General features: G+C 37.9%; 1 protein-coding gene across 1 annotated transcript in view; it reads right to left on the bottom strand.

The window, feature by feature from the left end:
* LOC106081113 (uncharacterized) overlaps positions 1-12,335 on the bottom strand; it is a 285,863-nt gene that overhangs the window by 217,497 nt on the left and 56,031 nt on the right. The window lies entirely within an intron of this gene.

Here is a 12,335-nt window from a genome sequence, read left to right as displayed (position 1 = left end):
ATAAGGACAGTGGGTTGGTAGAGCCAAAAAATAAAAAAAATTTCGAGCAAAGCAAATATATTCCCAAACGATATGGGAGCTACATCATAATGGATTTTGACCAAATTTCTTAGATATTGTGGTAGTCATCGAGGAAAACGTTGTGCACAATTTTGGTAAAATTGCTCAATAAATGCGCTTGAAGTAGGCTTAGAAGTGCAATTCGGGCGATATGCATATATGAAAGCTATATCTAAATCTCAATCGATTTCTATGAAATTCACCAGCAATATTAGGAGCCAGAAGAAAGTTCTTTCCGCCAAATTTCGAGAGAATCGATTAAAAAAGGAGCACTCTATTGCAATATTTCTCAAAATCGGACGATCATTTCATGGGAGCTATATTTAAATCTCAACCGATTTCGACCAATCCTAATGGACACTCTGGAAGTCATCGAGGAAAGAGTTGTGCATAGTCTTGGCTATATTGGTCAATAAATGCTCTTACAGTGACCCCAAAAGTGAAAATCGGGCGAAATACATATATGACATTTATATATAAATTTTAACCGATTTATATGAAATTCACAAGTAAGTCATAAGAAATTGACTCTTTTGAGAGAATCGGTTAACCAATGAGCACTTTATTGCAATATTAGAGCAAATCTGTCGAACATATATATGAAAGCTATATCTAAATCTGAACCGTTTTCGAGCAAGCTTCTTAGATATTGTGGTAGTCGTCAAGGGTGATATATATGGCAGCTACAACTAAGTCCAGACCGATTTATATGAATATCACCAGTAATGTCGAGAGTCATAAGAAAATCGTTCATGTTGAATTTCGAGAGAATCGGGTAACAAATGAGGTCCTAATCGCAATAATTCTCAAAAACGGACGGATATGGGAGCTATGTCTAAATCTGAACCGATTTTTTCCAATTTAATGGACTTCAACTCAAGATACATGCCTTTACCAAATTTGAAGACGATCAGATGAAAACTTAGACCAGAAGTGAGTGCATAAATTAACATGGACAGACCGACAGACGGGCATAGCTTACTCGAATCAGAAAGTGATTCTGAATCGATTGATATACTATCTCTCTTCCCGCTGGGTGTTACAAACAAACTCACTAAGTTATATTACCCTGTACCACAGAAGTGGTGTAGGGTATAACGAGTAAGAGAGTCATAAGTTCGGCCGAGTCGAATCTTATATACCCTCCACCATGGATCGCTTTTGTCGAGTTCTTTGCGTGGTATGCAAACAAAGAATAATAGATAAGAATTGTTATGCTATTGGAGATATATCAAGTTATAGCCCGATTCGGACCATAAATGAATCGAAAGTTGAAAACCATAGTAGAAGCCGTTGGGTAATATTTCAGATCATTCGGATAAAAATTGCGCCTTGAAGGGGCTCAAGGAGTATAATCGAGAGACCAGTTTATATGGGAGCTGTATGAGGCTATAGAACGATTCAGACCATATTGAACACGTTTGTTGAAGGTCATAGAAGAAGTCGTTGTACAAAATTTCAGCCAAATCGGATTAAAATTGCGCCCTCTAGAGGGCTAAGATGTCAAGATCCCAGATCGGTTTAGATGACAGCTACATCAGGCTATTAACCGATTAGGACCATACTAAGCACAGTAGTTGAAAGTCAAAGCATAACACCTTATGCAAAATTTCAGCCAAATCGGATGAGAAATGCGCCCTCTAGTGGCTCAGAAGCCATGATCCAAGATAGATCAGATTATGGAACGATTTGAACCATACTTGGCACAGTTGTCGAAATTCATAACAAAATACCTCATGAAAAATTTCAACGAAATCGGGCAGAATTGTGGCCTCTATTGGCCCATAAGTCGAGATCCCAGACCGGTTTATATGACAGCTAAGCACAGTTGTTCGAAGTCACAACAAAACAACTTATGCAAATTTGCTGCCAACAAGAATGAGAATTGCGCCCTCTAGTGGCACAAAAAGTCAAGATCCAAGATCGGTTTATATGACAGCTGCATCAAAACATGGACCGATATAGCCCATTTACAATCTTAGCTGACCTAGACTGATAAGAAGTATTTGTGAAAAATTTCAAGTGACTAGCTTAACTCCTTCGAAAGTTAGCGTGCTTTCGAGAGACGGACAGACGAACATGGCTGCGTGATTCCGTTTGTAACTCCTCGAAATATTTGTCTTGGACCCCATAAAGAATATATTGGGTTGCCCAAAAAGTAATTGCGGATTTTTTAAAAGAAAGTAAATGCATTTTTAATAAAACTTAGAATGAACTTAAACCAAATATACTTTTTTTACACTTTTTTCTAAAGCAAGCTAAAAGTAACAGCTGATAACTGACAGAAGAAAGAATGCAATTACAGAGTCACAAGCTGTGAAAAAATTTGTCAAAGCCGACTATATGAAAAATCCGCAATTACTTTTTGGGCAACCCAATATATTCTTCATTACATCTAGTCCGTCCGTCCGTCGGTAGAATTGAAGATAGCGATCGAACCCATAAAACCAGCCGCTTGAAATTTTGTACTGAGACTTAATATTGATGTAGGTAGTTGGGGATTGCCAATGGGTCGTTTCCGTTTAGATTTAGATATAGCACCCGTAAAAACCAATTTCCTTATTTGACTTCATGAGCCCTTACTAGGCGCAATTTTTGTACGGTTTGGCTGAAATTTTATATGCAGTGTTTTGCTATGACTTCCAATATCTTTGCTAAGTAAGGTTCAAATCGGTCCATAATTGTTATAGCTCCCATATGAACCGATCTCCCGATTTAACTTTAGCCCCTGGAAGCCGAAATTTTTGTTCGATTTGGCTGGAATAACCTGATATAGCTCTTATATAAACCGATCTCCCGATTTGACTTCTTGAGCCCTTAGAAGCTGCAATTTTTATCCGATTTGACTGAAACTTTGCATGCTGTGTTCTGTTACGACTTCCAAAAAGTGTGCCAAATTCGGTCCAAATCAGTCCATAACCTGATGTAACTCAGTCTCGCATATAAACTGGTCTCTCGATCATCTTTGTTCGGGTCTTCCTTAACTCGGACTACGTTGACCCGAAAGGCTTCGGGTTAACCAAGTTTATTGACCCCAAATCGTCTGCCCATTCATTTCCCCTTACTCTGTTATGGCCCGGCACCCAATCGATGTGGATTTTGCCATCCTCAGAGAAGGCCTTAACATTCTTCTTTCACTGCAAGACAGGTGTTCGTGACCTTACCGTCCTGGTTGTTATTGCCCTTATGGAAATTTTACTGTCGTTAAAGATGTTCACACTCGATGTCCTCTCGTCAGCACCACACCACCTCACGCATACCGTGATCGCCCGGATCTCCGCCTGCAGGACCGTATTATGGTCAGGCAGTCTAAAACAGATCTCAGTCCCTGGGTTCTCAATGTAAACCACCAGGCCCACTCTGGCCTCTAGGTTTGATCCATTCGGGTAACATGATCTTCCAGATGGCAATACTAGGGCTCCGTCAATCCAAGATTGTGGCGTTTGCAGCAGTGCCTCGCACTCGACTTCAAGGTTCATCTCAGGTTTCCGATCGGAAACCTCTTCCTAAGAATTTAATTGTATGAATTAAATTCGTGATTGAAACGGATTTTTAATTTTTTTCTGTGTATGTTTATTATCCTTCTAAAGTGCCACAACCCCACTGTGTTTAATATTCAATTTTTGCAAATGAAGAAATTAATGATTATGATGGTGGTGCATGGTTCATGGTATGTATGAGAGAGTTTTCTTTGGAATTTCTTCGAGTTGTCGTCTGACATCCATTTTTTTGCTTTTCTTTTGGTGCAGAGTGCAATTAATTTCAATGTTGCTAATGTTATGCTTTCTTATAGTTTTGGACTTTTTTCTTTTAGTCCTCATACTTATCTGGCTTCATATGAAAGTTTTTTTTTCACAAAGATTTTTTCCTTCTCATTTCTTTGCTCTTGCCGCATATATTCATACATATAGTCATGCATATGCGTTCAAATGAATGGAGTGCCTACTTGTTAGTTCATACTTTCAGCATACTTTTAAGAAATGTTTTGGTTTTATTATAAGGTTTTTATTAAATAAACTTTGCTAGATTAGCAACAAACTTTGGTGTTGTTTTGCCTTTCAATGAGTTATGCCATGGTTGCCAGACGTTAAATGCAAGCCCATGTGTGTGTAGGTAAGTGCAGAGAAATTCTGTGTGTCTGATTGTCAAGCCTTCTTTTCTGCTTTTCCGGCTACTTCAGCTTAAACACATCCGTTTCCTCATAGACACTTCTTGAACCATACACCCATTCTCATTTATTTGTGTTGGTACTTTGTCATTCCCTTGTTTTTGCTTTTGTGTGTGTGTGTGTATTGTTTGTTATTACAAATGAGAGTGGGTATATGGAATCTAACATTGTCAGTTGTCATTGTGTTTGTGTATGCAAATGTTTAACATTTCCTTCAATGTTCCAGTGTGTGTGTATGTGTGTGTGAGTGAGTTTTGTTTGTTATTTCAATAAATACAAGGAAAGAGTTTCGTTGATGACTTCTCCACATCATACATAGTCTACGACAAGAGTATGTCATCGTCATCATCATATCTTATCTTCATCTGTATGTCAGTGTATATGGGTGAATCTACAGATGTTTTTCATTTATCGTCTCATGTTATTAAATAAGTTGTTGTCTTAAGGTATATGGGTATATGCAAATATTCATATATGAATATTAGGGTGATACAAATTAAACATTGTGGAAATCATGGGAGATAATATATCACAAAAAAGGGGAATTAAAACAAATGTTTTTAGAAAATAGGGAAAAATTCTTCGAAATTGAATATAAGACAAGATTTACTTGATTGAATTTCATGAAAAATGTATCATCATTCATGTTTCAAAAATATTTGTTGTGCAGGATATTTAAGAAATTTAAAAAATTTTTACACCCTACATCACTGCTTTGGTACAGGGTATTATAAATTAGTGCATTTTGTTTGTAACACCCAGAAGGAAGAGAGATAGACCCATTGATAAGTATACAGATCGACCGAGAATCACTTTCTGATTCGATTTAGCAATGTCTGTCTGTCTGTCTGTCTGTCTGTCTGTCCGTCTCTCTGTCTGTCCATGTTAATTTGTGAACAAAGTACAGGTCGCAATTTTCATCCAATCATCTTCCAATTTGGCACTGTCATTTTTTATAGCCAAGAGCCGAAGCTTAATGAAATTGCAAGAAATCGGTTCAAATTTGTATATAGTTCCCATTTATATGTTCGTCCGATTTGGACTATTATTGCAATAATATGGTCATTTGTTAACCGATTCTCTCGAAATTTAGAAGAAAGGATTTTTTATGATTTTCAATACTACGGTTGAATTTCATAGAAATGGGTACAGATTTGGATATACCCCGATTTTTACTTCCAGAGCCTCTGCAAGTACTTTAATTGACCAATCTTGCCAAAATTTCGCATAACGCTTTTTTCGACAACTACCACAATCTCTAAGAAGTTTCGTCCAAATCGGTTCAGATTTAGGTATAGCTTCAATATATATGTTCGTCCGATTTTTAAAAATATTGCAATAATGGGGTCATTTGTTAACTGATTCTTTCGAAATATTAATGATGGATTTCATAGAAACCGGTTCAGATTTAGATATAGCTATGACTACCACAATATGCAAAGAGTTTTGCGGAAATCGGTTATATATAGCTCCCATATATATGTTCTTCTAACTTCAATAATGGGGTCATTTGTCAACCGATAGCAAAATTTCAGCCAAATCGGATGAGAATTGCGCCCTCTAGAAGTCAAGATCGGTTTATATGACAGCTATACCAGATTATGAACCAATTTGAATCATACGAAGCACAGTTGTTGGAAGTGACACCAAAACAATACGTGCAAAACTCAGTCAAATCGGATAAGAATTGCGCCCTCTAGGCGCTCAAAAAGTCAAGACCAAAGATCGGTTTATATAGCAGCTATATCAAAACATGGACCGATTTGAACCATACTTAGTCCAGTTATTGGAAGTGATACCGAAACACCACGTGCAAAATTTTAGTCAAATCGGACGAGGATTGCGCCCTCTAGAGGCTGAAGAAGTCAAGACCCAAGATCGGTTTATATGGCTCCTATATCAAAACATGGACCGATTTGGCCCATTTACAATCCCAATCAACCTACACCAATAAAAAGTATTTGTACAAAATTTCAAGCGGCTAGCTTTACTCCTTTGAAAGTTAGCGTGCTTTCGGCAGACAGATGGACGGACAGCCATATAAACAGATCTTGGGTCTTGACTTCTTGAGCTTTTAGAAGGCGGAATTATTATCCGATTTGACTGAAATTTTGCACACAGCGTTTTGTGTCACTTCCAACAACACATCGGCCCATAATCAGATATAGCTGCTATATAAACCGATATTGCGTCTTGACTTCTTGAGCCTCTAAAGAGCGGCGTGTTTTGTCATGATATCCAATAACTGTGCCAAGTATGGTTCATAACGGTTTATAACCTGATATAGCTGTCATATAAACCGATCTCAGGTTTTGACTTTTTGAGCCTTTAGAGGTCGCAATTATTATCCGATTTGAATAAATTTTTGCATAATGTATTTTAATATGATATCCAACAAATGTTCCCAGTATGGTTTAAATCGGTTCATAACCTGATATAGCTGCCATATAAACCGATCTGGGATCTTGACTTCTTGGGCCTCTAGAGGGCCCAATTCCTACCCGATTTGGCTGAAATTTTGTACGACAGATCCTCTCATGACCATCAACATACGTGTTTTTTATGGTCTCAATCGGTCTATAGCCCGATACAGTCCCATATAAATCGATCTCTCTATTTTACTTCTTGAGCCCCCAAAGGGTCCAATTCTTATTCGAATTGGCTGACATTTTACACAGGTCTCCAACATATAATTTAATTGTGGTCCAAACCGGACCATATCTTGATATCGCTCTAATAGCATAGCAAATCTTTTCTTATATCCTTTTTTTGCCTAAGAAGAGATGCCGGGAAAAGAACTCGACAAATGCGATCCATGGTGGAGGGTATATAAGATTCTTCCAGGCTTTTACTTGTTATATATAAAGAATGTACAAAATTATGATGAAGAGTGTAGATAGGTCAGAAGCTTTTGTCAAAAGTTTTTGGATCTGATAGTCTATCAGTCAGGCGGGCATTGCCACTAATGAAGAAATGGCTGACAATTGTGCTTCATTTGTCTTTTTATCGCAAAATATTTTTTTTACCAAATATTTTAAACAAAATTTTTTGCTTTTTATGTTTAAGGAACCTCAATAAATTTCTTTTTTTATTTGGAAATTTTTTGTACCACCCTAATGTTGGGTGCCTACTTACGAACATGTGTCATATATGTTTATATTTTTGATTATTTTGCGACATGTCTATATTTGTATTTATCTCATGAAATTAAGATTTTTAAGGTGTGCATAAGTTTCACAGAGGAACATAGGAGCAGAGGAGGAAAATTACGCTTACACCAGTATGTATGAGTGTGAATACGAGTATAGCTTGTTGCTAAAGTACACAAATGAAAGCAATTAAATTATATTTAAATTATGAAAATTAATTGCAAAACTTTTTCCCACATTTGCGGTAGTTTTTTAAGGTGTTGCTGCTGCTGCTACCACGGTAAAACACTTTTGTGTTCTTATTTCCCATTGGGTGTGTGTGTGTGTGAGTGTGATTGTTTGTTTGCCAGTGAGTGTCTCTATTTGCTTAAGTGCCGCAAATGAATGTTTAGAACTTTAAGAGGGCGTATGTGTGTGCTTATATATTGGTGTGAGTTAACATGTGTGTGAGTTTGGTGCCTTAATGTTTGTTCGCATTAATTTGTCAAGTTTTGTTTGTTATGTCATTAAAATTAAATCGATATCACTTTTCTCTATAATGATGTATGCAATTAATCTCTTTGTGTGTGAAATTTGATATTTATTAATTGATAAACATTTAAATGTTCACGCAAAACACACACACACACACTCCCACTGTGGACTGACAGAGAGACAGACAGTCGTTTGGAAAAACCGCATTAGATAAAATGACATGCACATCAACGAGATGACCGCAAAATAGTTGAGTGCGGTTTAAAAGGTGCATCATTTAATTATGACTATACTTGTTAATTTTGTTAAATAATTAAGCTATTAATTTTGGAGCTTAAGCTTTGGGTGGGTTGTTTAATTGAAATAGACATGTAAGGAATTGAATTAAAATATTAAGACCAGACTTTAAATTGACATATAATTCTGGTGAAAAATACTTTAATGCCTTACCGATGGATCAGGCATACTGATCTGACAGCTGTATTTGATATATAGTTCGATTTTAATCAGATTCATTGCACTGTTCAAATTTTGATACACTGTTTAAAATTTAGCCTGATATAGCTCCCATATCAACCGATCTCCCGATTTGACATCTTGAGCGCTTACAAACCGCAATTTTTGTCAGATTTGGCTGAAATTTTTCACATAGTGTTCTGTTATGACTTCCAACAACTGTGCTAAGTATGGTTCGAATCGGCCTATAATCTAATATATTTACCATATAAATCAATCTCCGGATTTGACGCAAGTTTTGTCCGAATTGGCTGAAATTTTTCACACGGTATTCTGTTATGACTTCCAATAACTGTGCCAAGTACGGTCCAAATCGGTCTATAAGCTGATATAGCTGCCATGTACCGATCTCCTGATATTGCTTCTTGAATCCTTACAAGCCTCAATTTTTGTCCGATTTGGCTGAAATGTTGCACATAGTTGTCTGTTATGACTTTCTACAGCTTTTCTCAGTACGGTCCAAATTGCTCAAGGACCCAATGTAGTTCCCATATTTTAGCAAAATCAATGGTGGTGGGCCCTCAAGATTAGGCCCGGCCGAATTTAATACGCTTTTACTTGTTTTTTATACCCCCCACCATAGGATGGGGGTATACTAATTTCGTCATTCTATTTGTAACACTTCGAAATATGCGTCTAAGACCCCATAAAGTATATTCTTGATCGTCGTGACATTTTAAGTCGAACTAGCGATGTTCGTCCGTCTGTCTGTCGAAAGCACGCTAACTTTCGAGGGTGTAAAGCTAGCCGCTTGAAATTTTGGACAAATATTTCTTATTAATGTAGGTCGATTGGGATTGGGATTGTAAATGGGCCATATCGGTCCATGTTTTGATATAGCTTCCATATAAACCGATCTTGGGTCTTGATTTCTTGAGCCTCTAGAGTGCGCAATTCTTATCCGATTGGAATGAAATTTTGCACGACGTGTTTCGCTATGACTTCCAACAACTGTGCTTAATTAGGTTCATATCGGTCAATAACCTGATATAGCTGCCATATAAACCGATCTTGAATCTTGACTTCTTGAACCACTAGAGGGCGCAATTCTTATCCGATTTGATTGAAATTTTGCACGAAGTATTTTGTTATGATATTTAACAACTGTGTCAAATCGATCCATAACCTGATGTAGTTGTCATATAAACCGATCTTGGGTCTTGATTTCTTCAGCCTCTAGAGGGTGCAGTTCTTATCCGATTGGAATGAAATTTTGCACGACGTGTTTCGCTATGACTTCCAACAACTGTGCTTAATTAGGTTCATACAGGTCAATAACCTGATATAGCTGCCATATAAACAGATCTTGAATCTTGACTTCTTGTGCCTCTAGAGGGCGCTATTCTTATCCGATTAGAATGAAATTTTGCACGAAGTATTTTGGTATGATTGCCAACAACTGTGCCAAGTGTGGTCTAAATCGGTTCGTAACCTCATATAGCTGCCATATAAACTGATCTTGGGTCTTGACTTTTTGAGCCTCTAGAGGGCGCAATTCCTACCCGATTTGGCTGAAATTTTGCAAGCGCATTTAATTCTTCTCACTTTCAACAACTGAGCCAAATATGGTTCAAATCGGTTCATAACCTGATATAGTTGCCATATAAACCGATCTGGGATCTTGACTTCTTGAGCCTCTCCAGGTCGCAATTATTATCCGATTTGCCTGAAATTTTGTACGACGGATCCTTTTATGACCATCAACATACGTGTTTATTATGGTCTGAATCGGTCTATAGCCTGATACATCTCCCATATAAATCGATCCCTCTATTTTACTTCTTGAGCCCCCAAAGGACGCAATTCTTATTCGAATTGGCTGACATTTTACACAGGTCTCCAACATATAATTTAATTGTGGCCCAAACCGGACCATATCTTGATATCGCTCTAATAGCAGAGCAAATCTTTCCTTGTAATCTTTGTTTGCCTAAGAAGAGCTGCCGGGAAAAGAACTCGTCAAATGCAATCCATGGTGGAGGGTATTTACGATTCGGCCCGGCCGCACTTAGCACTATTTTACTTGTTTTCGATTCTATTCCACTGTGCATCGGTGATTCGTATAAATGTTAACATCAGACTAGTCCGGTGTTAAATGTGGTGCTTAAGGTGAAAAGGAAATTTAGCAGTTTTGAGGATAAACGAACGTACGGACGTACGGGCTAGTTCCTCTGAGACTTTTGTTAACAACCCTTGGTGGTCGGTATAGAAAGGTGTTGAATGCGTTCAAAACATAAAAGTCCCTTATCATGGCTCCACATTATATCACACTGATTGAGGGAAAACATTTCTGTTGAATATTGGGGCTCAATAGAAACGGTTACATAACTTAACTGTCAGTGGTCTCTGATGTTATAAAAGCAATGTCTTGATTGTTTTAACACCCCCACCCTAAGGAGATGGATACTAAAATGTTAATCGCTAGACAATTGAATGTAACTTCACAAATTGTTGTCACACCTTAGTGACTCTACCCTAATTAAAATGAACAGAATTTAGAGCAAACTTTAAGTCATTGGCCTTTTGAAGACTAAACATTCGTTTTCTCCTCCTAAGAAAATTTGCTTCGAAACCAATAATCATTTCCTGTTGCCCAAGTATTCATAAAACCTGGCTGGACTTAAAAATCCATTCCGTAAATTAAAGCCCTCATTCCGCAATTCATTTGATTGCTTTAAATTCATTTGCTAAATTATTTAATTTGCCAGGTCTTCATAACAATTCGCCACAGTTTTAATTTTGAAGCCAATGCCCTCATCCTCAAGACCATTTCCATGAGAAAATTGGAGGGGTGTCGCCTTAAAGAAAACTATCGTCAAGGAAATGTTTATTAAAATGTCATGAAATCAAAATTGAAATTAATTTTTATGCCTTCGCCTACACCAACCTGCCCTCTACCATCTCCCCCCACTGACCGCCAGCATGCTATTAGACATTTGACACTCTAAGGCATTTGGCCTGCTTTGTGGCCACAAAATGAAAATAATTATAAAACCGTAATTTATAAACATGACCCGCCCAGTGACAAATAAAATTTATGGCCTTATTAAGGGAAATTTGTTCATCACATTGTCGTTTGGGGGGGCTGGCTGGCGGACAGTGCCATGCAGTAGCAAAGGCATCAGGTTACGCTTGTTTGAGTTTTGTTTTGATTGTTGTCCTGGTGGCAGGATTAAAGACAAAAAGGACATAACACTTAACAAGCATTTTCTTACCTAGTCAACGGCAACAAGGCCCGAGGAGAATTTAATTGTATGGTGGCAGTGAGAAGAAAAAGAAGCCGCACGCACATCTAAACAAACAACAACAACTTCCCCTCCTCTTTGATGATGCACAGCCCACAAGGCCTCAAGGAATTTTGAAATTTTCGCCTCAATGAAGCCTCCAAAGAAACTTTCACTTTCGCTTATTAAGCCACTGACAGCATGTCAGTCCAATGGATAGCATGGAGTAGGTGTATGGCGGTTGGCTTTCCACCTTCCACTATGCCTTACGACAGATGTTTGCAATGTTCGCCTGGTTGAACGCGATCTGATTGAGTCTTGGCTCTCCATACTATTTGTCTAAGCTATTGCTGCGTGGCATTTCGTGTCCTGCCAACGATTATGTGCCCCAAATGTTAAGTAGTCATAGTAGTCACTAAGGTCACACTTTTTGCCAGTCCTAGCCGGAACGCTCATCATGGTAATTGAGATATGGCCGCTCATTGTGTGCTTTGCATATTGTTTAAGGGACACAGCGACGCCATTGAAAGGCTGCGAATGAACTTGCTCTCAATCTGTATGCGAGATTTCATATGGCTCAGCAGCCATATGAAACAGAAACAAAAACAAAGCAAAGTCACCAAGAGAAATACTCAGATAGGCAGACAAGGCTGCTATTTATCTAAATGAGGCAGGAAGAAGGGAATGGAGTAGATATCACAACACTTAACATCCTTAGTTGGTCAACCACTAACAGCCCCAATG

The sequence above is a fragment of the Stomoxys calcitrans genome, chromosome 3, assembly GCF_963082655.1.
Source record: "Stomoxys calcitrans chromosome 3, idStoCalc2.1, whole genome shotgun sequence".
In the NCBI taxonomy this organism is placed as follows: Eukaryota; Metazoa; Arthropoda; class Insecta; order Diptera; family Muscidae; genus Stomoxys; species Stomoxys calcitrans.
Note: the sequence above shows the minus strand (reverse complement) of the source record. Positions and strands in the feature narration are given on the sequence as shown.